This window comes from Chiloscyllium punctatum, chromosome 7 (genome assembly GCF_047496795.1).
Source record: "Chiloscyllium punctatum isolate Juve2018m chromosome 7, sChiPun1.3, whole genome shotgun sequence".
Taxonomy (NCBI): domain Eukaryota; kingdom Metazoa; phylum Chordata; class Chondrichthyes; order Orectolobiformes; family Hemiscylliidae; genus Chiloscyllium; species Chiloscyllium punctatum.
In genome coordinates, this window is record NC_092745.1 from 27,967,394 (window position 1) to 27,995,347 (window position 27,954).

At 46.5% G+C, this 27,954-nt stretch overlaps 1 long non-coding RNA gene across 1 annotated transcript; it reads left to right on the forward strand.

Moving 5' to 3' along the window:
- Window positions 1–9,281: 9,281 nt before the first annotated feature.
- LOC140479553 (uncharacterized) lies at window positions 9,282–25,348 on the forward strand. The gene is made up of 3 exons (XR_011961075.1): window positions 9,282–9,503; window positions 13,505–13,716; window positions 21,907–25,348. It is a non-coding gene; the product is annotated as an uncharacterized lncRNA (long non-coding RNA).
- The last annotated feature ends 2,606 nt before the right edge of the window (window positions 25,349–27,954 follow it).

Sequence of the window (27,954 nt, forward strand, 5' to 3'; positions counted from 1 at the left end):
AAATAAAGTTAAAAGTTAACATTACAGCTTTTCCTAGGCTTAAGTGGAAGTATAGAAGAATAAAGGTGAAAGTTCAAAGTCTTTTTTAAGTGCACTCCCTGCAAGAACTCAGTCTCGTCTGCCTTGACCCACTCTCCGAGAAAACGTGGGCTTCCTGCACCCACCAACACTTCAGACTCATTCTGACAATGTGGCACTCAGGCCAACAGCACTTCCACGCACCAGATCTTATGCTGGCAATCCTGCACAGGGCAGGGTGGTGGGCAGTGTGTGTGTGTCAGTTTGTATGAGTGCGTGGGTCTGGGTGTGTGAGCTCATGTGTGTGTATATCTGTGCGTGCGCATGTCTATGTGTGGGAGTGTATGTGAGTGTGTATCTCTGTATGTGTCTGTGTGAGGTTATGGTGCGGGTCTGTGTATATCAGTGTTTGTCTGTGTATGAGTGTGACTGTGAGTCACTTTGTGAGTGTGTATCTATGCGGAAAAGTGTGGTGCTGGAAAAGCACAGCAGGTCAGGCAGCATCCAAGGAAGAGGGAGAGTCGACATTTTGGGCATAACTCCTTCATCAGGAATGTGAAGGGGACTGGGAGATAATAAAGGAAGTGGGGTGTGGGGAAAGTAACTGGGAAGGTGGATGCAGGTGGGGGTGATTGTGATAGGTCGGTGGAGAGGGTGGAGTGAATAACTGGGAAGGAAGATGGACAGGTCAAGAGGGCGGTGCCGAGTTGGAGACTTGGATCTGGGATGAGATAGGGGAGGGGAGATTGGGAAACTAGTGAAGTCTATATTGATGCCATGTGGTTGAAGGGATCCAAAGCTGAAGATGAGGCCTTCTTCATCCGACCATGGTCCCACTGCTCATCACCAAACCATCATTTCCCGGGCCATCCACAACTTCACCACCTCAGGGGATCTCCAGTCCACAGCCTCCAATCTCATAGTTTCCCAACCTCGCACCGCCCAGTTCTATCTCTTCCCCAAAACCCACAAACCCAATTGCCCTGGTTGACCAGGCGGAGGTGGGTACTGGAGATTAGAGTCAAGATTAGAGTGGTCCTGGCAAAGCACAGCAGGTCAGGCAGCATCCAAGGAGCAGGAAAATTGATGTTTCAGGCAAAAGCCCTTCATCAGGAATTGGTTGTCCTGGTTGACCACCTGCTCTAACCTCACCGAAGTTATCTGCTCATATCTCGATTCTGCCCTGTCCCCCTTTGGTCCAGGAACTCACCACCCACGCCCTCCACCTCCTCCATGACTTTTAATACCCTGGTCCCCAACACCACATCTTCACCATGGCCATCCAGTCCCTGTACATGTCTGTCTCCCATGCCAAAGGCCTGCAAGCCCTTCGTTTCTTGCTCTCCTGCCGACCTTTCCAGTCTCCCTCCAATGACACACATTTGATTGCTGGAACTGGTCCTCCGCCTCAACAATTTCTCCTTCATGGCCCCCCAGCCATGCCAGCCTCTGCGTAGGACACATGGAACAGTCCAACTTCCTCAGTTACACCGGCACCATTCCCCACCTTTTACTCCGCTACATCGATGACAGTATTGGCACCGCCTTGTGCTCCCACAAGGGGGTTGAACAGTTCATCAACTTCACCAACACCTTCTGCTCTGACCTCAAATTCACATGAACCATCTCGGACACCTCTTCCTGGATCTCTGCATCTCCATTTCCACATCTATTTCAAACCCACTGACTCCCCACAGCTACCTTGACTACACCTCTTCCCACAACCCCCCCCCCTTGTAAAACACAATCTCTTATTCCCAGTTCCTCCGCTTCCACTGTATCTGTTCCCGGGAGGAGCATTTCTACTCTAGGACATCCCAGATGGCCTCCTACTTCAAGGATCGCAAGTTCCCCTCTCTCGTGGTGAACAATGCCCTCCAGTGTATCTCCTCCACTTCCTACACCTCTGCCCTTGAACCCCACCCCTCTAACCGCAACAAGGATAGAACCCCACTGGTCCTCACCTTCACCCCACTAATCTCTGGATACAATGCATTATCCTCCACCATTTCCAGCACCTAGAGTCAGACTCCACTACCAAACTTCCCTGCCCACCCATACCTGCATTCTGCAGAGACCATTCCCTCCATGACCCCCGCATTAGGTCCACTTTCCCACCCACCAACCCATCCTCCACTGCCGGCACCTTCCCTTGCCGCTGCAACCTGCGCCCACATCTCCCTGCCCACCTCCGTCCAAGGCCCCGAAGGATCTTTTCACATTCAGCAGAGATTTTCCTGCACATACTCATCTACTGTGTCCGTTGCTCTCCATGTGGTCTCCTCTACATCAGGGAGACAGGACGCCAACTGGCGAAGCGTTTCAGAGAACATCTTTCTGGGCACACGCTCCAAACAACCCCACTGGCCTGTGGCTGATATTTCCCCTCCCACTCTCCCAAGGACATACAAGCCTTCCCCACTGCCAAGTCAAAGCCTTCCACCAAATGGATGAAGAAGGCCTCACCTTCCTCCATGGGATCCTTCAACCACATGGCAGCAACATTGACTTCACTAGTTTCCAAATCTCCTCTCTCCCCAACTTCATCCCAGATCGAATCCTCCAACTCAGACCTCTTGACCTATCCTACTTGTCTATCTTCTTTCCAAGCTATCTGCTCCACCCTCCCCACTGACCTATCACAATTACCCCCCACCTGCATCATCTTCTCACCTACCTTCCACCCCAGCCCCACCCCCATCCCCCTATTTATCTCTCAGCCCCCTACCCCCTCCACATTCCTGATGAAGAGCCCGTGCCCGAGATGTCAACTCTCCTGTTCCTCGGATGCTGCCTGATCTGCTGTGCTTTTCCAGTGCTACACTTTTCACCACCCATACACACACAAACAGACACACACACAAACAGACAGACAGACACACACACACACACACAGACATAAACACACACACAAAAGACACAGACACACACACGGACAAAAACAGACACACAGACACATGCTCTCTCACACACACACAAACCCCCACAGAGGGTGTGTATCTATGTGTGTGTCTGTGTGCGTGTGTGTGAGGGAGAGCATGTGTCTGTGTCTGTATTTGTGTGTGTGTGTGCGTGAGAAAGAGAACTGGTGTGTGTGTCTATATGTGTGTCTGTATGTACATGTCTGTAGGACACACATATAGACACACAACTTCTCTCTTTCCCATGTGCATACACAGATACACACCCAAACTCAAACCCCCACGGACACACACACACACACATACACACATATAGACACACACCCTCTCGCTTTCTCACGCGCACACACACAAAAATACACACACACAGGCACATGTACTCACTCTCCCTCACACACACACACATGCTCACGTACACACAAACACAAATCCCCCAGACACATACACACAGACACACACATAGACACACAACCTCTCTCTTTCTCACGCACACACACACAAATACACATACACAGATACACGCTCTCCCTCACTCTCACACACACACACATATACAAACACAAACCCCCACAGACACATACACACATATAGACACACACCCTCTCTTTCAGACACACACAAATCCACACACACGCTCTCCTGTCCCTCACACACATTTACAAACCCCCACACATATACAGACACACACATAGACACACACCCTCTCTTCTTCTCACGAACACACACACAAATACATACACAGACACACGCGCTCCCTCACACACAAACATAAACCCCCACACATACACAGACACACATATAGACACACACCCTCTCTCACGAACACACAGACAGACACACACACACACTCTCCCTCTCCCTCACACAAACACAAACCCCCACACATACACAGACACACATATAGACACACACGCTCTCTCTTTCTCACGAACACACACACACAAGTACACAGACACACATACAGACACACACACACAAATACACACACACACACTCCATTTGGTGGAAGCCTACAGGCCTTTCTATTTGTAAAGTACATGGGATCCCTTGCTATTCACAGAAAACAAAGGGACAGTTATGGTTCAGTTGCTGTTTGTTTTTCTCATTCCCCCACCCTTGGATCACTCGATACTTGAAAACAAGTGTTATGTAACGCCGGGCTGCGTGAGTGAGTGCCAAGCAGTAGTGAGCCCACCGCATGGAGGGACAGCACTGTTTAAAGTTGATGTAACTGTGTTAACACTGAGTAACAGCCGTCCTCAGACCAATATGTGCAGAATGCAGGCTGCACTCCCTCTCGGGCGGGGGTACGGGGATATAGAGTGGGTTGAGAAGGTGGGGGTGCAAGGATTCCAGGACTGAAAGGAATTTTGTTGTTCGGTTTTGAGCTTCCAGGAAAGCTATGACATGATCCGGTCTCTGCAAATGTCGATAGCAAGCGTAAGGGGAGGAACGGGGAAAGGAATACGGATTTCTTTAGCGCCTGTCCCAACCCCGGCCTGTCCCGAAAATAATTTCCAATGGCAAGCTGTTGACGTACCGTCGCTGTTGGAGTTGTGGGAAAACACAGCAGCTGGTGGTGCACAGCAAGATCCCACAAAGATCATGGCCAGGAAAGCTCTTTTTTTCTTCTGGGATGTCGAATGAGGAATAGGGTGCCACGGAGAACTGCCTATTGTGGGCGACACGGTGGCACAGCGGTTAGCACTGCTGCCTCACAGCGCCAGGGACCCCCGGGTTCAATTCCTGCTTCAGGTGGAGTTTGCACATTCTCCCCATGTCTGCATGGGTTTCCTCCAGATGCTTCGGTTTCCTCCCATAATCCAAAAAAAAACTGTTCAGGTTAGGTGAATTGGCCATGCTAAATTGCTCGTAGTGTTAGGTGAAGGGGTAAAGGTAGGGGAATGGGTCTGGGTGGGTTGTGCTTCGGCGGGTCGGTGTGGACTTGTTGGGCCGAAGGGCCTGTCTCCACACTGTTAGTAATCTAATCATTGTCATATGCTGTTGGCCCATTGAGAAGAGCAGTCAGGACCACAGGTTCATGTCTTTTCTGAAACTCAGATCCTCTGACAGTGCAGCACCTGTCTCAGTACTGTCCTGGGAGTGCTCTCACACACATATCCACTCCTGCACAATGACTACGAATCCACAGACATCTGTAAACCCACATAAGTAAGGGGATTTACACACCCGGGGAAAGAAACGTTAGACCTGCACGTTAGTTAGGTAACCAACAATAACACGTATGCAGGCACACACACAGATGCAAGTAGACACACAAAAGTACACACTGATAAAGGTAGACACATAAATACACACACACACACACGCACTGATAAAGGTAGACACACATAAATACACACACACACACGCACTGATAAAGGTAGACACACATAAATACACACACACACATGCACTGATAAAGGTAGACAGATATAAGCACACACACACACACACACACAGGTAGACTCTTACTCAAATAGAAACACACACAGAGATAACTCTTGCACACAAATATGCTCTTACACACAGCCACACAGGCACATTCCCACAGAGATACACTGTACGCAGCCACACATAGATACACTTACCTGTAGACAGATATACACACACGTACACACATAGATGCACTCTCACACACAGACACCACAACAAATATACACCACACAAAGGTGATAAGTTGAGGTGAAATTTCTTCACCCAGAGAGTGATGAACTGGTGAAATTCTCTGTGGTTGAGGCCAAAATGTCGAATGTTCATTCAAACACTCCGAGGACAGGTACTGGATTGGAACTACAACTGGTCATCATTTTGTGCATTGTTTCAGTAAATGAGGACAGGCTAAATTCAGAAAATATGAGGTGATTGGTTTATGTGCTTGATTAAGAGGGGGAAAATACAGTACAAAAGTAAGCTTGCAGGAATATAAAGACTGACACTAAGAGTTTCTATAGGTATAGAAAAAGAGATTGGTGAAAACAAATGTAGGTCCCTTACAGACAGAAACAGGGGAATGTATAATAGGAGGGAAAGAAATGGCTGAGCAACTGAATACATACTTTAGTTCTGTCTTCACAATAGAGGACACAAATTAGACACCAGACATGTTGGAGAATGCAAGATTTAGAGAGATGGAAAACTGAGGGAGATCAATAGTAGTAGCAAAATGGTGCTGGGAAAATTGATGGGATAGAAGGCAGATAAATCCTCAGGGCCTGATAATGTACATTCCAGAATACTCAAGGAAGTGGCTGTCGAGATGATGGGTGGTCATCTTCCAGGATTCTATAGACTGTGGAAGAGTCCCTGCAGACCGGAGGGTAACTAATGTCACTCCAATATTCAAAAAGGGAAGTAGAGAGAAAACAGGGAATTATAGGCCAGTAAACCTAACATTGATAGTGGGGGAAATTCTCAAATTCATCATCAAGGACTTTATAACGGAGCAATTAGAACGCAGTGGCAGGATCAGGCAGACTCAAGCGTGGATTTATAAAAGGGAAATCATGTTTGACAAATCTGTTGGATTTATAAAATCATGAGGGACATGGATAGGATAAATAGGCAAGGTCTTTTTCCTGGGAAAGGGGAGCCCAGAACTAGAGGGCGTAGGTTGAGGGTGAGAGGGGAAAGATTTAAAAGGGACCTAAGGGGCAACTTTCTCATGAAGAGGGTGGTGCATTAATTGTATGAGCTGCCAGAGGTGATGGTGGAAGCTGGTACAATTATAACATTGAAAAGGCATCTGGATGGGTATATGAATAGGAAGGGTTTGGAGGGATATGGGCCTGGTGCTGGCAGGTGGGACTAGATTAATTTAGGATATCTGGTCTGCATGGGCGAGTTAGACAAAGTGTCTGTTTCCGTGCTGTACATCTCTATGACCCTATTAGTCTATGTAATGAGTAGACTTGACAAGAGGGAGCCAGATGACGTGGTATATTTGGACTTTCAGAAAGCGTTTGACAAAGTTCCGCATTAGCGATTATTGTGTAAGATTAAAGTGCATGGGATTAGGAGAAGTATATTAAGATGGATAGAAAACTGGTTGGAAGAGATGAAACAAAGAGTAGGAATTAATGGGTCCTTTTCAAGATGGCAGGCAGTAACCAGTGAGGTGCCACAAGGATCAGTGCTGGGACCCCAGCTATTCACAGTATAGATTAATAATTTGGTAACAAAACATAACATCACAAAGTTTGCACATGATACCAAGTTGGGTGGGAGAGTGAGCTGTGATGAGGTTGCAGAGATCCTTCAGCATAATCTGGACAGGTTGGGTGAGTGGGCAATGCAATGGCAGATGCCATATAATTTGGATAAATGTGAAGAAGGCAAATTATACGTTGGCCTTCATTGTGAGAGGTTTTGAGTACAGGTGCAGGGGTGTGTTGCTGTAGTTATACAGGGCCTTGTATATTACGTGCAGTTTTGGTCTCCTTATCTGAGGAAGGATGCTCTTGCTCTTGAGGGAGTGCAGCGAAGGTTTATCAGGCTGATTCAATGGGATGAAAATGTATGAAGAGAGATTGATTTGGAGGTGCTGGTGTTGGACTAGGGTGTACAAAGTATATTCCACAACCACCTGAAGGAGCAATGCTCCAAAATAAACCTGTTGGACTTTAACTTGGTCTTGTGTGATTTTTAACTGAGGAGAATTGATTATTTTGGGATTGTTTTTGCTGGAATTCAGATGAGTGAAAGGGGATCTCATAGAAAGTTATAAAATTCTAACAGGACTGGAGAGGATAGAGGCAAGTAGGATGTTCCCCGTGGTGGGTGTGTCTGGAAGCAGGGTCACACGATACAAAATACCGTGCAAGAACTGTAACAAACACTACATTCGACAAACAGGCAGAAAACTAGCCACCAGGATATATGAACACCAACTAGCCACAAAACAACATGATCCTCTCTCACCTAGTATCCTTACTTACAGATGAGGAAGGACACCACTTCGACTGGGACAACACATCCATCCCAGGACAAACCAAACAGAGACACGCACGAGAATTCCAAGAAGCATGGCATTCCAACTGAAACTCTATCAACAAACACATTGACTTGGACCTGATTTACCACCGCCTGAGAAAAAAAAACAGGAAATGATTAACAACAGGAAATGATGTCACCAACCCAAAGAAACCCAAACATATGACTAGAAAGCAGGAATTATCAACAGTGCTTCGCAGGAGGCCCACTGAACTTGTTACCCAGTAGGGTGACAAAATGTCTGGAAATGAACCTTCCAGCTCAGTGAGCTAGCCTACATCCAGAACCTCAACCTAAGCTACTAATCTTCTCAAAACTTGTGCAGAATTGTCCATCAGGAAACGAGAGCCTGTTGGTTGGCATTGCTAATGGGCAACTTCCCTAATTGTCAAAGTGTCCCACTCCAATAAAAAAGATCCATTGTTTGAAACAGGGTCTGAACAGGCAATATCTGACTAGGGGTGTTACGCTACAATCCAATACCACCCACAGTTCCAGTGAGGCTGTGTCACAGACTTGTCGCCATTGTGGTGCTCTGAGTTTTTTTACAAAATCATAGAATGTTATAGTGTGGAGGTAGCCAACTGAGTCTATGCTGATCCTCCGAAGAGCACCCCACCCAGATCCACCCTCCCACCCTAAGCCCGTAACTCCGTATTTTCTATGTCGAATCCACCTAGCCAGTCCATCCCTGGACACTATGGGGCAATTTAGCATGGCTAATCCACCTAACCTGCACAACTTCGGACTGTGGGAGGAAACTGGAGCACCTGGAGGAAACCCACGCAGACATAGGGAGAAAGTGCAGACTCCAGACAGACCATCGCCTGAGGCTGGGATTGAATGTGGGTCACTGGGGCTGTGAGGCAACAATGCTAACCACTGAGCCACTGTGCCACCCAACAAGGACAGCTCCTTCATTTGGGAGGGGAAGCATTTGGTCATTTCATTTTATTCATTAAAGTGGGGGGAGGGGTGGAGTGCTGTGACAGATACAGGGCCAAGTGTTTCTGGGATATTTGCCCGCCACTGCGGCGTTCCGGCAATGGGATCGACCCCTGCATGCAGAGGCAGCAGTGCGGGCAGGAATGGGCTGCAAGGCCAGCGTGACATGGAGTGTACTATCAATCTGGGCAGTGTTAATGACGGGGTTAATGCGGTTTTGTGGAGCGAGCAAGCGAACAAAGCGCCTAGTGTTCAAAGAGCTTCCCAGGCAGCTGCCGGATGTTCCTCTTCCAATGAGGGAGCTGGAACAGCCACGGGCAATGGTAACGTGGGAGGTGACACGGTCTCAGCCTCGATAGGGACTTGAGTCAGGAAAATCATAGTCCAAACAGATCAGGCTCCAGAGTGAAATTAAAGGGGTGTCTTTTTGTTTTTAAGGAAGAAAAGTGAATGTATAACTGGACAGAATGTCCCTTACTCTCTGTACCGTGAAATGACAGGGCAGTGGTATTTGGCAGGCAACCAGTCCCATTAATATAAAAAAACAACCAACCAAATCAAAGAAACAAAGCCCTTTGTCAAAGCAGCCTTGATGCCGGTCCAGCGCTCTCGAAGGCGATTAGTGCAGTGAGTAAAGGCATTTTTTCCTGATAAAGCTGCGTGGAGGGAATTAGGTGAAAAACAAATGCATTTTGGTAGGGCCTAGCTTGGGCCTGTCTGACCTACTTCAGCCTTCACCAAATGAGGAGCCCAAAAGTCTGGGGACTTTTGAGAAATAAAAGTGATGAATTCTCCGGATGTGACATACGTGTCCTCTGGGTCAACCCTGTCATGTATAGGGGAGCCCGACAGAAGACAGGGATGAGGGTGAGTGCTTTTCAGAGGAGGAACACCTAGCAACATAGGGATTAGAAGCAAAATAGGCAAGTCAGCCCTTCAAGCCCACTCATGGCTGATGTTAGTCTAGGTTAGAGTGGCGCTGGAAAAGTACGGCAGGTCAGGCAGCATCTGAGGAGCAGGAAAATCCACGTTTCGGGCAAAAGCACCACTCTAATGTTGACTCTAATTTCCAGCATCTGCAGTACTCACTTTCACCATGGCTGATATTATCCTGGTGTCAATTCCACTTTCCTGCCCATCTGCTCCCCATAGCCCTTTCTTCCACTTTTCATCAGAAACATCTCCACTTGTTTCTTGAATCTGTTGACTGATTCTGCCTCCACTGCTCTCTGGGGGCAGTGACTTCCACAAACTCACAACCCTCTGGGAGATGTCGTTTCTCCTCTTCTCAGTTTTGAATCCACCTCCTCTCACTCTATATCGATGACCTCTTGCGAGGGACTGTCCTTCACCTCAAACAGATCCCCCTTCATGCTTCTGAACTCCAGTGACTACAAACTCAAGCTATTCAATATGTGTCACGTACAATGGCCCTTTATCCCTGGAATCAATGTTATGAACCTACTCTGAACTGCCTCCATATCCTTCCTTAATTAAAGACCAAAACCAAACACAATAACCACTGAGGTGGTCTCATCAACACCTTATATAGTTAGAGCAATACTTCTTTACTGTTATAATCCAGTCCTTTTGCAATAAATGCTAAGATTCCATTTGCCTTTCTCACTATGTGCTACAACTAGGAGATGGTGAGGACTGCAGATGCTGGAGAAGTCAGAGTTGATAAAATGTGAAAAAGCACAGAAGGTGCCCAACATCCGAGGGGCAAGAGACTCAGCGTTCTGGACCTAACACTTCATCAGGACTGGGGGAGGGAGTAGGGGGGGCTGAGAAATAAATGAGGGGGGGAGGGTGGGACTTGGGGAAAGGTAGGTGAGATGGCGATAGGTGTGCAAAGATAGGAAATGATTGTGATAGGTCAGTGGGAAGTGTGGAGCAGATAGGCAGGAAGTAAGATGGACAGGTAGATCAGGTCATGAGGATGGGGTTGGGTCTGAGGGTTAGATCTAGGATGGGTTGGGAGGAGGGGAGATTTGGAAACTGGAGAATTCAATGCTGAGGCCATGTGGTTGTAGGTTTCTGAGGCGGAAGATGAAGTGTTCTTCCTCCAGTTTGTGGGCGGCCTTGTTTAGGTGGTGGAGGAGGAGCAGAATGGACATATCATGGGGGGGGGGGGGTAGTGGGAGGGGGTGTTGAAATGGATGGCCACAGGAGGGTGGGGTTGGTTGGTGCGTATGGACCAGTGATGTTCCCTGAACCGTTCCGCGTGTTTGTGCTCAGTCTCCCTGATGTACTGGAGGCCACATCGAGAGCAACAGATGCAGTAAATGAGGTTCGAACATATGCAAGTTAATCTCTGCCGGATTTGGAATGACCCTTTGGGGCCTTGGATGGAGGGGTGGGGGAAGGTGTGGGCGCAGGCTTTGCACCTCTTACGGCGGCAGGGGAGGGTACCAGGTGTGGAGAGGAGGTTGGTGGGGAGTGTGGACGCCTGGAGGGAGTTACAGAGGGAATGGTCCCCACAGAATGCAGTTGGGGCGGGGGGGGTGGGAATTATAGTTTCGTGGCGGGGTCTGACTGTAGGTGGTGAAAATGATAGAGGATGATATGCTGGATTTGGACATTTGGGGTGGAAGGTGAGGACCCTGTTGTGGTTGGGAGGGGGATTTGTTTGGGGGCGGGAGGTGCAGGAAATGGAGAAGATGCAATTGAGGGTATTTGTTGATAACGGGGGAGGGGAAATTACAGTCTGGGATGTCCTGGAATGGATTCACTCTGCTGGGAGCAGATGTGGTGGAGGCAGAGGAATTGGGAGTAAGGGATTGTGTTTTTATGGGGGTGGGGGCGAGGGTGGTAAGAGGGGGTGTAATCCAGGTAGCTGTGGGAGTCGGTGGGTTTGAAGTAGATGTCAGAGTTGAGTAGGTCGCTGGAGATGGAGAAGGAGAGGTCCAGGAAAGGGAGGGAGGTGTCGGAGATAGTGAATTTGAGGTCAGGGTGGAAAACGTTGGTTTGGTGGATGAACTGTTCAAGCTCCTCGTGGGAGCACGAGGCAGCACCGATACAGTTATTGATGTAGCGGAGGTAAAGGTAGGGATGGTGCCGGTGTAGCTGTGGAAGAGGCAGGCATAGCTGGGACCCATGTGGATACCCATAGCCACTCCTCTGGTTTGTCGGAAGTGGGCAGATTGAAAGGAGAAGTTGTTCAGGTGAGGACCATTTCCACCAATCGAATGAGAGCATCAGTGGAAGGGGACTGGGTAGGTCAAAAGGAGAAGAAGAAATGGAGGGCTTTTGTAAAAGCTGCATCTGCAGACCCACTTCCTGCGATTCACGCACAGATTCCCAGATCCCTCTTCACTGATGCACTTTGAGTCTGCTTCCCATTTAAATAATAATTTGCCTTTTCATTTTTCTAGCCCAAATGGATAACCTCGCGCTTATCCACAATAAACTCCATCTGTCAAATTCTGGCCTATTCTCCTAGCCCATCAATGTCCAATTGTAAATCCTTTATTTCCTCATTAGAGCCTCCTTTCCCACCTATATGATTTCTGTGAGTTTTATAAACGACTTGAATGAGAAAGTGGAAGGGTAGGTTTATAAGTTTGCTGATGACATGAAGGTTGGTGGAGTTGTGGGCAGTGTGGAGGACTGTTGTAGGTTGCAATTTGATCAGTTCTCTGTATAGGAAGGACGTGGCAGCTTTATAGAGGGTGCAGAGGAGACTTATCAAGATGCTGCCTGGACTGGAGGGCATGTCTTATGAAGAAAGGTTGAGGGAGCTAGGGCTTTTCTCACTGGAGCGAAGAAGGATGAGAGGTGACTTGACAAGATGATGAGATGATTTGGAGATTTGGAGATGATTTGGAGATGCCGGAGTCGGACTGGGGTGGACAAAGGTAAAAATCACACCACACCAGGTTATAGTCCAACAGGTTTATTTGAAGTCACTAGCTTTCGGAGCGCCCCTCCTTCATCGGGTGGTTGTCGAGCAGAATCATATGACACAGAATTGAGAGCAACAGGATTGCAGTGTCATTGGAATGTAATAGTAAACAAATTCAGCTTGAGCCTTTCAAAGCATAGATAGAATGGATAGCCAGTGACCTTTTCCGAGAGTGGAAATGGCTGTCATGAGGGGGCACAATTTTAAGGTGATTGCAGGAAGGTTTAGGGGAGATGTCAGAGGTAGGTTCTTTACACAGAGAGTGGTGGGTGCATGGAATGCACTGCCAGCGGTGGTGGTAGAGTGAGATACATTAAGGACATTTTGGATATGTACATGGAAGGGTATGTAGGTTAGTTTGATCTTAGAGTGGGATAAAAAGTCGGCATAACATCGAGGGCCGTAGGGCCTGTACTGTGCTGTACTGTTCGATGTTCTATGTTTTAGTTTAGTATCAATTGTGAAGTTTGCTGTGTTAGACTCTGTCCCTGCTTGCACATCATTTGTACAGGTTGCAAAATAGGGTCAGAGTAGCATCAGCCTGCATTCTGTGCTTGAAGTATCTGGGGTGGGTCAAGGTTTGATCTCCCTGAAATAGCTCAGTACAATTTTACCCAACCTCGCTGCCCTATGGTAACCCCAATCAGCTAGTTTGTGAATATTGTCGCTTCCCCTACAACCCACCGCCACTTCCCACCCTTTCTCTCTTTTCCTCCTTCAGATGGTTCAGGCAAGGATGAAACATCCACTCTCATCTCACGGTGGTTCAGATTCACTGCCTCTCTCAAAAGAGATCTCTCACTGTGACTGAAGGGCACCAACCATCATCGAATGGTGGAGCAGAATCGCTGAGCCGCATAGCCACAATCTGCTCCCACGTCCTGTGGTTTATCATGGTCTCTGTCTCACTCTAAGCTGTACTGCGTTGGTCAGGTATGTTTTTACCTGTTGGGATCCAACAAGCTTTCACTATCATCCTGGCAACAGTGAAGATACATCCTGGCCGGCCTGACCCCCATCTGCCTACCAAGATGTTTGTTTTCACCCGTGGGTTCCTGGATTGACAGAATTGGGCTGAAGACAAGTGTTTTAAATCTGAACACACAGTTCTGGCAATCACCCTGCCTCGGTACTATAGATGTTGTGGTTCTGTTCGCCGAGCTGGGAACTTGTGTTGCAGAAGCGCTTCACAGGAGGTTCCCAAGCACTGAGGATGTCACCTAGACAGGGGACGAAACGTCTGCAACACAAATTCCCAGCTCGGCGAACAGAACCACAACAACGAGCACCCGAGCTACAAATCTTCTCACAAACTTTGAACACCTATCGGTACTATAGATCAATATCTATTACACAGGTCCAGCTCATACTCTGAGTAAAAAGGGTGACATAGTGTCACACGATCTCTCTTGTAGCATCATATCAACTTCATGTCTTTCTTCCCTCAGTGGATTCTAAACGTATTCTTTAGGAGCACACCATAACCAAGAACCATGGTGTCAGTGAGTGAAAGAACGATGTCAGAAAGTCTTTCCTGTGGTTGGAAATTGAGCAGGTCCAGTCAAACAGAAGCAGCATGGCTGAAGGAGCATTGAAGCTTTACAATGTATTGCCCTGTGTTTAGCCTGATTGTGAAGCCAGGCAGTGAGGAGTCAGTGCACAGAGTGCAATTGTTAACTAAGCAGAGACAGTTTTCTTGTCAGGCAATTGATTAAGGGGACAATGCAAGCACTTAATGGTCACTTCAATCTGTGAAGAGATCCCATTTTCAAGTGGGCTAAGCTTGATTAGTATATCCAGTGACAAAGGGTCAGCATTGATATTTTCTTCAATGATCTGTACAAACACGGGCATTTTTAGCACTGCTGCCTCACAGCACCAGGGTCCCAGGTTTGATTCCAGCCTCGGGCGACTGTCTGTGTGGAGTTTGCACATTCTCCCCATGTCTGCGTGGGTTTCCTCCGGGTGCTCCGGTTTCCTCCTACAATCCAAAGAAGTGCAGGTCAGGTGAATTGGCCGTGCTAGATTGCCCCATAGTGTTGGGTGCATTGGTCCGGGGTAAATGTAGGGGAGTGAGTTGCTGTTCGGAGGGTCAGTGTGGACTTGTTGGGCTGAAGGGCCTGTTTCCATACTGTAGGTTGGATTGGAGCTAATGAGGGACAGAACTGCAGGATTTAAGCTGAAACATCATCTGACCACGAACAATCGACAGATGACTTAACATTAACAGAGGAAATTCAACCGAGCAAACCACTTCAAGGATCAAAATCTGAGGATGATTGGGACTACTCTGTCAGCCGGCTGATTAAAGTGTGACATTTAAAAGCAAAGAGAATGTGGAAACAATGAGGCAGGAAGACCATGAGACAACTGCCCCATCTAAGTTTGCAGATGATACCAAAATTGGTGATTTAGTGGACAGTGAATAAGAATATTTAAGACTACTAAGAGATCTTGATCAGTTTGAGTCAGTCAGGCTGAGGAGCGACAGATGGAGTTTAATTTGGATAAATGTGAGGTATTGCATTTTGGTAAAACAAACAAGAACAGGATTTATACAATTAATTAGATTACCTACAGTGTGGAAACAGGCCCTTCGGCCCAACAAGTTCACACCAACCCTCTGAAGAGCAACCTATTCCCCTACATTTACCCCTTCACCTAATGCACCAATTTAGCATGGCCAATTCACCTAACCTGCACATTTTTGGATTGTGGGAGGAAGACACGGGGAGAATGTGCAAACTCCACACAGACATTTGCCTGAGGCAGGAATTGAAGCCGGGTCTTTGGCGCTGTGAGGCAGCAGTGCTAACCACTGTGCCACTGTGCTGCCCACGGTAGGGCTCTGGGTAGTGCTGCAGAACAGAGAGACCTAGGGGGTCCAGGTACATAATTCTTTGAAATTTGTGTCACAGGTGGACAGGGTGGTTAAGAAAGCGTTTAGTGCACTTACATTCATTGCTGAGATCTTTCAGTATAGGAGTTGGGATGTCACATTGATGTTGTACAGGAGGCCTCTTCTGCAGTACTGTGGGCAGTTCTACTCCTGTTCCAGGAAGGGTATCAGTAAGCTGGAGAAGGTTCAGAAAAGATTAACCAGGATGTTGCTGGGAATGGAGGATTTGAGATGTAAAAATAGACTAGAAGGCTTGGGACATTTACACTGGAGTGTAGGAGGTTGAAGGGCTGACCTTATTAAGGTCGATACAATCATGAGTTACATAGGTAAAGGATCTTTTCCCCCAGGTGGGAGAGTTCAAAACTAGGGGACAGCTTTTTAAAGTGAGAGAAGAACGATTTAAAAAGGACATGAGGAGCAAATTTTTCACACAAAGCGTGGTTCAGAGAAAGTGGTGGAGGCAGGTACGGTTACAACATTTAAAAGACACTTGGATAAGTTCATGAATGGGAAATGTTTGGAGGAAAATGGGCCAAATGCGGGTAAGTAGGATATTTTAGTTTGGGGACATGGTTGGCTTGGACTGGTTGGACTGAAGGGTCTGTTTCTGTGCTGTGTCATTCTATGACTCCATGTTATGAATATAGTGTGAAGATTGTCTCACCTAAAGAGACTGAATTTTACTGGATGAAGGGTCATTTCCAAGCAAGAAGCCTGTACAGAGGAGGGAAAACATGGACTCTTAAGAGTTTACAAGACCCATGAAATGGAGGATATCGATGGTGTGGAGATGCCTTTCCTTGGCAAGATCAAACCCATCAAGCAAAAGCTACTGAAGAGCTGATATCCAACTGGAAGGAAACAAAGCATGCATTAGGTTATCCAAGGTTGCAACAGTGTTGGTCATTCTGACACAGAATGTAGCTGGAGAAAAATTATATTCAGCTGTTACATATGGGCCAGGAGGGACTGGACTCAAGGTCATAGGACAACTGAATTCACCCTGATAATATGGTGAGAGAAAGATGCTTAAGGGCAAGCCTAGAGCAATTAGAGTCGTAGAGATGTACAGCACGGAAACAGACCCTTCAGTCCAACCCGTCCATGCTGACCAGATATCCCAAAACAATCTAGTCCCACCTGCCAGCACCCGGCCCATATCCCTCCAAACCCTTCCTGTTCATATACCCATCCAGAAGCCTTTTAAATGCTGTAATTGTACCAGCCTCCACCACTTCCTCTGGCAGCTCATTCCATACATGCACCACCCTCTGCGTGAAAAGTTTGCCCCTTAGGTCCCTTTTAAATCTTTTCTCTCTCAACCTAAACCTATGCCCTCAAGTTCTGGACTCCCTCACCCCAGGGAAAAGTCATTGTTTGTTTATCCTATTCATGCCCCCTCCAGATTTTATAAACCTCTACAAGGTCACCCCTCAGCCTCCGACGCTCCAGGGAAAACAGTCCCAGCCTGTTCAGCCTCTCCCTGTAGCTCAAATCCTCCAACCCTGGCAACAGCCTTGTAAATCTTTTCTGAACCTTTTCAAGTTTCACAGCGCCGTTCCGGTACAGCCGCAACATGACCTCATGTAGTCAATACTCTGACCAATAAAGGAAAGCATATCAAACGCCTTCTTCACTATCCTATCTACCATCTCTACTTTCAAGGAACTATGAACCTGAACTCCAAGGTCTCTTTGTTCAGCAATACTCCCTAGGGCCTTACCATTAACTGTATAAGTCCTGCTCTGATTGGCTTTTCCAAAATGCAGTACTTCGCATTTACCTAAATTAAACACCATCTGCCACTTCTCAGCCCATTGGCCCATCTGATTGAAATCCCATTGTACTCTGAGATAACCTTCTTCGTTATCCACTCCACCTCAAATTTTGGCGTCATCTGCAAATTTATTAACTATACCTGCTATTTTCACATCCAAATCATTTCTATAAATGATGAAAAGTAGTGGACCCAGCACCGATCCTTGTGGCACTCCACTGGTCACAGGCCTCTAGTCTGAAAAACAACCCTCCAACACCACCCTCTGTCTTCTACCTTTGAGCCAGTTCTGTATCCAAATGGCAAGTTCTCCCTGTATTCCTTGAGATCTAACCTTGCTAACCCATCTCCCATGAGGAACCTTGTTGAATGCCTTACTGAAGTCCATATAGATCATGTTCCCCCACTCTGCCTTCATCTATCCTCTTTGTTACTTCTTCAAAAAACTCAATCAAGTTCGTGAGACATGAGTTCCCACACACAAAGCCATGCTGACTATCCCTGATCAGTCTTAAGTAGTAAAACGTGTACTGACCACAGTCGGATTCATAAAGTAGAGAAACTGGAAAGCTGAGACTATTATGAAAAATTCATTACTGAACCTCCCTGGCTGGTCTCAGGGATTGGGTGTGTTGCGACGTGTGTGAGAAACACTTTACATCCTGAAATGAAAGAAAAAGGCTGCTCCTGCCCTCTTCCTAAAGGTAAAGAGGGAAATTGACTCAGCATTGAAACAAATAATTATTTTACCTGTGCCAGGACCAGCAGACTGAAAGAACTGCAGATGCTGTGGATCAGAATCAAAAACAGAAGTGGCTGGAAAAACTCAGCGGGGTCTGGCAGCATCTGTGAAGAAAAATCAAAGCTAATGTTTCAGGTCTGGTTGTCTTTCTCTCTACATATTATCAGCATGCATTTAATTGTCCTATGATCTTGAGTTCAGTACCTCTTGGCCCATGTTGGTTCGAATGTAGCAGCTGAAAAGGAACTTTCACAGTTCTGAGGAAGGGTCACTAGACCCGAAACGTTAACTTTGGATGCTCTTCACAGATGCTACCGGATCTGCTGAGCTATTCCAGCAAGTTCTGCTTTTGTCACCAATAGGCTGACCCCTGGAGATGGTGCCACTGGCAAAACCCAACACATTGATCAGAGACTGTAAAGATCTTTCTTTTGTCAAGATGACGGCAGAGTAACATGCTCATTTTTCTCTTTTTTGTTTTTTTCTTTTTTTTTACTTCTGCTCTTTTTCCTTTTCTCTTCATTTGTTTGGCCCTCCTTTGGCAGTGTAGTAACGTCAGGACGAGTGAGACATGGCTCCACTCCAGCCCAGGTTCTCCTGGTGAGCGAAGGTCTGGATTATCAGGCTAGGCCCAGGCATCTGAAGGAGGAGAAAGGCGGTCTCATCACGGTATGGTGTGTTGCCCTGTCTGTCAGTCTCCTGGTGTGGCAGTCTTGTCCCGGTTTGGAGGTCTCATCTTCATCTGGGGGGTCTGCTTCGTCTTCAGCATCCAGGTATTGAGGTCTACAAAATCATGAGAGGTGGATAGCAAGAAGCTCTTTTTCCAGAACTCAATTACTAGGGGTCACGAGTTCAAGCTGAGAGGAAAAATGTTTAAGGTGAAATGTGTGGAAAGTTCTTTACGCAGAGGGTGGTGGGGGCCTGGAATGCGTTGCCAGTGGAGGTGGTAGACGCGGTAACAATAGCATCATTTAAGATGTATCTAGACAGACACATGAATGGGCAGGGAGCAGAGGGATATAGATTCTTAGAAAATAGGCGACAGGTTTAGATCGAGGGTTTGGATCGGCGCAGGTTTGGAGGGCCGAAGGGCCTGTTCCTATGCTGTAATGTTCTTTGTTCTTTGTTGTTATTCCAATGTCTCAGCAGGCTGTCTCATTCAATCTTTTTAAACAAACGCTTCCTGAATAGCAGTCTTGTTCTGGCTGTGTTTTCAGAGTATTCCACCGTTTCTAAATTGGCTTTCCAGGAGCCATTAACTGAAATTTGATAAACTTTGCCTTCATTTTACTTGGTTTTATTATTGTGAATGACTTCTGTCATTGATATAGGTGCCAAGGTGGGGTGACGTAAAATCTTTCACTGCATTTTTCATGCAAAAGTACGTGGGACATTATATTTCTATTCTAAAATGGTTGAACTCCAAGTTTATTTGTGGATTGAAATGTAAATTGAGGAACAGTTTAATCTTTATGAAGCTAAAAGCAAACTGTGTTTTACAACTACTGCTCCATAAAGGTCTAGGTTGCTCATGAACTTCGTTACTCCATTTTGGGAGGCTTGGTCTCGACAGATGGTCCCATCAAAGACAGAAATCATCCAGAAGACGGTGTGAAACAGCATGGAAGGACTCCACAGAGCTATGTGACACATGAATAACTTCCTGCTCTGTGGATCCACTCTGACAGAACACCACAGTGCATTCTGTGTTGCATCATCAACTGGGACCAGATGTCAAATGCTAATACAAGTTCTTACGCTCAGCTCAAAATTAGAGATTGCTAGAAAAGCTCAGCAGGTCTGAGAAATCTGAGTTAACCTTTTGGGTCGAATGACCCTGCCTGAGAACCGTTGCTTAGGGAGACCGGCACACAGGGTTCCCACTGTACTGGACCGAGACCGCCTTTCTCTCCTTCAAGTGCCTGGGCCTAACTGTGGATCTGGAGCTTTGGCCTAGCCTACGAGTCTAGACCCTTGCTTGCCAGGAAACCCTGGGCTGGGGTGAAGCGATATTTGGTTTGTCCTGGCATTGCTGTCACTGTTGAAGGAGGCCAATAAAAAATGGAGGAAAAGGTAAAAAAGGACCAGAGCAAAAGGCAAAAAGAGAAAGGTGAGCCCCCTACTTGATACGGACCTGACTTAGCTTATAGTCAGCTGTCAGGCTCCTTGGCACTGTGTTGCTTCATCCGCGTCAGAGTGAATTCACTGAAGACAAGGGCAGCAGAAGAGATTTCAGCTGCTTGTGATGTGACTGAACTCCAGACACTTGCAGGGACAGGAAACCAAGTTGGCAAGTTCCTGGGGTGGCTATAGACGCTGACAACATTCCGGCAATGGTACTGAAGACTTACGTTCCAGGGCTTGCTGTTCCCCTAGCCAAGCTGTTCCTGTACAGTTACAACACTGGCATCTACCTGACAGTGTGGAAAATTGTCCAGGTATGTCCTGTACACAAAACGTAGGACAAATCCTACCCAGCCACACACTGCCCCATCAGTCTACTTTTGATCGTAAGGAGAGTGATGGAAGGTGTCACCGGCAGTGCTATCAAGCAGCTGTTGCTCAGCAATAACCTGCTCAGTGACACCCAGTTTGGGTTCCACCAGGGACACTCAGCTCCTGGCCTCATTCCAGCCTTGGGTTCAAACATGGACAAAAGACAATTCCAGAGGGGAGGTAAGAAGGTGAGGAATGCAGCCTGTGACATCAAGGCTGCATTCAACTAAGTGTGGCATCAAGGAGCCCTCGCAAAAATGGAATCAATGGTTATCGGGGAGAGAATTCACAGTTGGTTGAAGTCATACCTGGCACATAAGAAGATAGCTGTGCTTGTTGGAGGTCAGTCAGTGTCAGGTCCTAGGCCCAACCATATTTAGCTACTTCATCAATGACTTTCCCTTTGGCATAAGGTCAGAGATTTTCACCGATGATTGCACAATGTTCAGCACCATTCACAACTCCTCAGACACTGAAGCAATCCATGTTGAAATGCAACAAGATTGGGATAATATTCAGCTTTGGGCTGACAAGAGGCAAGTAACATTCGTGCCACACAAATGCCAGCCAATAACCATCTCCAATAAGAGACAGTCTAACCACTGTCCCTTGACAATCAGTGGTGCTTCCGTCACTGAATCCCGCACTATCAACCTCCTGGGCTTACCATTGACCAGAAACTCAACTGGACTCATCATATCAGGGGTGGCACAGTGGCTCAGTGGTTAGCATTGCTGCCTTACAATACTTGATTCCACTCTTGGGTGACTGTCTGTCTGGATTTTGCATATTGTAGGTTTATTCCGGACGGTTTGTTTCCACCCACAGTCCAAAGATGTGCAGGTTAGGGTGGATTGACCACAGGGTTACGGGGAGAGGGTAGGGTTGTGGGTCTGTGTGTGATGGTCTTCAGCGGGCTAGTGTGGACTTGATAGGCCTATGGCCTCTTTCTGTGGTGCAGGATTTTATGAATCAAAGATGGAAATTAAGGACAACCTCATACAATATGACAAGTTGCTGACCCACGCCGTTTTGAGGCCAAGAAATTGAATAGACCTGATGCTCATGCAGGGCACCAGAAATCTTACTGTCAAATCTTTCAGTTGATTGTTGGAAATAAATATGTAGCTGTCAAAAGAAATGAAATAAATACTGTTGCTATACGAGCAGGCCGGTGGTCTAAACCAAGTTCTGTAATTTCCACAGAGAGGTGGAACCATTGACTTTGATGACAAACACAGCTCTACCAGCCACAACCTAGCGACTAAATGGAATCGTAAATGTACAGGAGCCTGCTGAAGAACATGCTGAGGTCAGACAGTATTGAATGAGAGTATGACCAGTCTACGTGCCACACATTCCCATTGTCAGGGAGTACTGTGGAGAGAGAGTGGTGTGAATGATTTCCTCTTGGATATTGGGTAATAGGTAGGATCAGAAACCTGGGGGGAGAAATGGTATATTGGGTAGCATCACAGACTTGGGTGTGCATGCAGCATAAGAGGTTCAATCTGACTATATGCAATTCTATCGATACACAATTTTCAAGATCACAGGAAGTGATGAATCGTCACATGACCTCATCCTCTCTGGCAGCTTTGTGGCTGAACTCCCAAGATGATCCATTGATCTCTTTTTTAAAAAACGCAGTGAATTGCTGGGGGAGTTTAAATTCTGAGGGGCAATTATCCTGTATCTGGTACAATCTGAAAATGTCTCCAATTCTTGAGCTCAAGTGGAGACTTCAGGAGGTTCTGAATGACCTCCCTGGATAGTTAACTTGGAAAAGCATTTGACTTCCATTGACAACCCCCAGCCCCCACCCTGCCGTCCTCAACTTCCCCTCCCAGCATAACCTCTTGACCTTGCTGCCCTTCCATGCCCACCCAGCTGATGCACAACCCAGGAGGCACCCGACCCCTTAACCCACTCACCTCTCCCACCCTAACTACTTCACTCAGGGACACATACCTATAGATCGCGGAGATATTTATGTAATTTTGGATGTAGTTTTGCTCGCTGAGCTGGAAGGTTCATTTTCAGATGTTTCATCATCATCACTGTCTGGAGGCTCACAGATGATGTTACCTAGTACTGTGATGGAATGTCTGAAAATGAACCTTCCAGCTCAGCGAGCAAACCTACATCCAGAACCTCAATCTGAGCTACAAATCTTCTCACAACTGGCTAATATTTAAGTAATACTTACCGAGGGTACAGCAGCTCGTGCTGTAAAAAGTGGGCGGTGCAGATTTTTCCCACTGCTCCCTCTGGGATGTGTGAGATGTGAAGGATCCTCTATGGGAAGATCACTCAGAAAGATTGCGGCGACGTAATCGGATCAGAAATGAATTTTCTCACCCTGACAATAAGATCGAGCTCAAGGTTTTCCTGACCTTAATAGATGCTTTATACATTATCACTACAATGAGATCAAATGTTATGATATCTGTTGAGGATTCCATCTCAACCTTCTGTTTCAATTTTTTTTGTAATCTTTTCTGAAACAATCTGTCCCATTATATAAATGTGTGCGATAATTTAGTGAGTCTTTGTGTTGATTCACTGAACATTAGCAGATAAGCCACGCAGCTATAGTAACATTGTTCCTTCTCTATGCACTGCCAAAGATTGTGAAATGAGAGGAGATCATAGTATTATTATATTGTGCACTCTGTACAGGATCAGGCCAGTCAGTCCATCATGCCCATATTGCTCTGTAAACTGATTACAATGGATGGTGCTGAAGTGTGTGAATATGATTATGTGTCCGTGTGCAAAAGCGTGACTATGTGCATATGACTGAGTGGGAGTGTGTGTTTGTGCATTTGTGTGCATGTGTGAGAGTGAGTGTGTGCGCTTGTGTGAGTGATTGTGTGTCTTTGTGTTAGAGTGAGAGCGTTTCTAAGTGAGAAAGTGTATATGTTTCTGTGTGAGAGTGGGTGTCTAAATGTGCCTGTGTTTGTGTGTGTGTGTAGTGTGTGTGTAGTATGTGTGTGAGAGAATGAATGTGTGTTTGTGTGAGTGTGTGCCTTTGTATTAGAGTGTTTGAGAGTGAGAGGCTGTATATGTCTGTGTATGAGAGAGAGAGTGAGTGAGTGTGTATGTGTGTGTGTGTGTGTGAGTGTGAGAGTTTGTATGTGTGTGTGTGTAAGTGTGTGCCTTTGTGTCAGAGTGTTAGAGTGTAAGATACTGTATATATCTGTGTATGAGAGAGTGAATGTGTGTGTGAGAGAGAGAGTGTGTGTGAATGTTTTTCCAAGTTTGCCCTGTCTCACAGCACAACCCATGCCTCTGCCTATGTGACTCCTTTCCTCCTCAGTCACACTCCCTACGTCAGCCTTCATGGCCTCAATCCCTTTCAATGACTGAGCCCATTTCCTTCCTCATTCGCCCCACCCTACCCACCTCCAGCTCACTACCACGGCACCCACTTCCATGACTCAAGGGGTGGTGTCACTAGCTTTGGGCGGCGGGATGTGGGCTAATGGAAATAGTCTATCAGGCAGAAGGAAAGACTTGAGGGGAGGTGACGTAAATGAGACTGATGGCTCTGTGCTAATAACTGGACTGCATCGTCAATGATTGGGACATGAAGGGTGAAAGTTCTGCTGAAGTCCAGTTCAACTACAGGTGGAGATGCTGGTGTCAGACTGGGGTGGACAAAGTTAAAAAACACATGACAGCTAGCTACCTGACGAAGGAGCAGCACGCCAAAGGCTTGTACTTTCAAATAAACCTTTTGGCCTATAACCTGGTGCCCTGTCATTTTTAATTCAGCTCAACTATGTCACACTACAAAATGGAAATTGCTTACAAATATTTACCAGTTTGCACTCGAGTCATAGAGATATACAGCATGGAAACAGACCCTTTGGTCCAACCCGTCCATGCCAACCAGATATCCCATCCCAATTTGGTCTCACCTGCCAGCGCCCGGTCCATATCCCTCCAAACCCTTCCTATTCATGTACTCATCCAGATGCCTTTGAAGTGTTGCAATCATACTAGCCTCCATCACTTCCTCTGGCAGCTCATTCCATGCACATACCACCCTCTGTGTGAAAAGTTGCCCTTTAGGTCTCTTTTATATCTTTCCCCTCTCACCCTAAACCTACGTCCTCTAGTTCTGGACTCCCTCACCCCAGGGAGAAAATACTTATTCTATTTATCCTATCCATGCCCCCTCATGATTTTATAAGGTCACCCCTCAGCCTCCAACACTCCAGCAAAAACAGCCCCAGCCTATTCAGCCTCTCCCTATAGCTCAAACCCTTCAACCCTGGCAACATCCTTGTAAATCTTTTCTGAACCCTTTCAAGTTTCACAACATCTTTCCGATAGGAAGGAAACCAGAGTTGCAATATTCCAACAGTGGCCTAACCAATATCCTGTACAGCCGCAACATGACCTCCCAACTCCTGAACTCAATACTCTGACCAATAAAAGAAAGCATACCAAACGCCTTCTTCACTATCCTATCTACCTGCGACTCTACTTTCAAGGAGCTATGAACCTGCACTCCAAGGTCTCTTTGTTCAGCAACACTCCCTGGGACCTTACTATTAAGTGTATAAGTCCTGCTAAGATTTGCTTTCCCAAAATGCAGCACCTCGCATTTATCTGAATTAAACTCCATCTGCCACTTCTCAGCCCATTGGCCCATCTGGTCCAGATCCTGTTGTAATCTGAGGTAATCCTCCTTACTGTCCACTACACCTCCAATTTTGGTGTCAGGTGCAAACTTACTAACTGTACCTCTTATGCTCGCATCCAAATCATTTATGTAAATGACAAAAAGTAGAGGACCCAGCACCGATCCTTGTGGTACTCCACTGGTCACAGGCCTCCAGTCTGAAAAACAACCCTCCACCACCACCTTTGAGCCAGTTCTGTATCCAAATAGCTAGTTCCTCCTGTATTCTGTGAGATCTAACCTTGCTAATCAGTCTCCCACGGGGAACCTTGTTGAATGCCTTACTGAAGTCCATATAGATCACATCTACTGCTCTGCCCTCATCAATCCTCTTTGTTACTTTTTCAAAAAACTCAATCAAGTTTGTGAGATATAATTTCCCACACACAAAGCCATGTTGACTATCCCTAATCAGTCCTTGCCTTTCCAAATACATGTACGTCCTGTCCCTCAGGATTCCCTCCAACAACTTGCCCACCACCGAGGTCAGGCTCACCAGTCTATAGTTCCTTGGCTTGTCCTTACCACCCTTCTTAAACAGTAGCACCACGTTAGCCAACCTCCAGTCTCCCAGAACCTCACCTGTGACTATCGATGATACAAATATCTCAGCAAGGGGCCCAGCAATCACTTCTCTAGCTTCCCACAGAGTTCTAGGGTGTATGGTGTCCAGTTCCTGTGGACCCCGTGCTCCTGGAATCTGCTATTCATACACCAAGATCAGAAAGGGAATCTTTCTGGGCTCATAGTTTACTTACAGACAAGGAGCTGATTGAACTCTGTGGTGATGGTGGTGGGGAGGAGCAGGTGTGCAGGGAAAGGAGACAGGAACATCAAGAATGTTGAGCCCATGAGGTGCGTTGGGCATTTTGTAACTTTTTTTTCTTGTGTTCTTTTCCTGTACTGTTTTGAATTGTATTGTTTTGTATTTGTTGTAACATTTAAAAAATTATTTTTTTTCAAAATTAAAAAAAAAAGTTGAGCCAAGTCTTTCGATGATGGTTAGTGAATGTCTCTTTATACACACTGGGATAGGGAGCTCTCTCTGCCCCCAGGTGCCAGAAGTCATTTGCAGCTTTCAATGGAGAGATTGGCAGATTCTAGTCAGTTAAGGCTTTCCCCTGATGCAAGCTGGGCTAGTACGTTATTATTTAACTGGGAGCCAATAACTGGGACCCACTCCTGACTGTCCGGCCAAATTCAGCTCTAACTCCATTTACAAATTTGCTGCCATCACCACTGCAGTGGGTCGGGTGTCAAATAATGACGAGGTGGAGTACGGAAAAGCAATAGGCAGCTTAGTGGGCATGCTGTAAGGACAACAATCTCTCCCTCAATGTCAGCAAAATGAAAGAGCTCGTCGCCAACTTCAGGAAGTGGTCTGGAGGACACAGTCCTCTCTGCATCAATAGGGCTGAGGTGGCGATGGTTGAGAGTGTCAAGTTCCTAAGAGTGGATAAAGAATGGAGCTGGAAGAAGCACATCTGGTTAAGCAGCCTTTTAGGGAGAAGGGGCGTTAACGTTTCAGGTCGGATCCTTTCATCATGACCTGTAACGTTGACTCCCCTTTTTCATTCATGCTGCTTGACCTGCCGTGTTTTTTCCCACTCTTTATCCACTCTGACTCTCCAGCATCTCCAGAGTTCTCGTAATCTCCAAGTTCTTAAGAGTCATTATCGCCCACAATCTGTCCTGCTCCATACATGTTGATGTTACAGTTAAGAAAGCATGCCAACCCCCCCCCCCCCCACCACCTCAGAAAGCTAAAGAAATTCAGCATGTCCTCAAAAGCTCTTATCCGTTTTGATAAGTGATGGATCACAGCTTGGTATGGCAACTGCTGAGCCCAAGACCACAAGAAATGTATATAGTCCTTTAAAGGTTGTGTCACAAGTGGACAGGGTGGTTAAGGCTGCATTTAGGATGCTTGCCTTCGTTGCCCAGACCTTTGAATATAGGAGTTGAGATGTCATGTTGAGGTGGTACAAGATGTTGCATAGGCCACTTTTGGAGTATTGTGTACAGTTTTTGTCATCCTGCTATAGGAAGGATATTATTAAATTGGTGAGGGTTCAGAAAACTATTGACCAGGATGTCGCTGCAACCGAAGGGTTTGGGTTATAAAGAGAAGCTGGATAGGCTGGGACTTTCTTCACTGGAGCGTAGGAGGTTGAGGGGTGACATCATAAAATCAAGAGGAGCTTAGACAAGGTGAAAAACAAAGGCCTTTTTCCTTAGAGTGGGGGAGTTCAAGACTAGAGGGGTTTAAAGTTGAGAGGTGAAAGATTTAAAACTGACCTCTTGTTCACACAGAGGGTGGGTTGTGTGTGGAATGAACTACGAGAGAAATGCAAGTACAGTTAAAACATCTAAAAGACATTTGGACAGGTACGTGAATAGGAAAGGTTTAGAGGGATATAGGCCACACACAGGCAAGTGGTCAACTAAGTTAGCTTGGGGAAACTTGGTTGTAATGGACAAATTGGACCAAAGTATGACTTTATGACTCTATAAATTACTGAGAGTTGTGAACACAGCCCCTTCAAAAACCAGTCTTC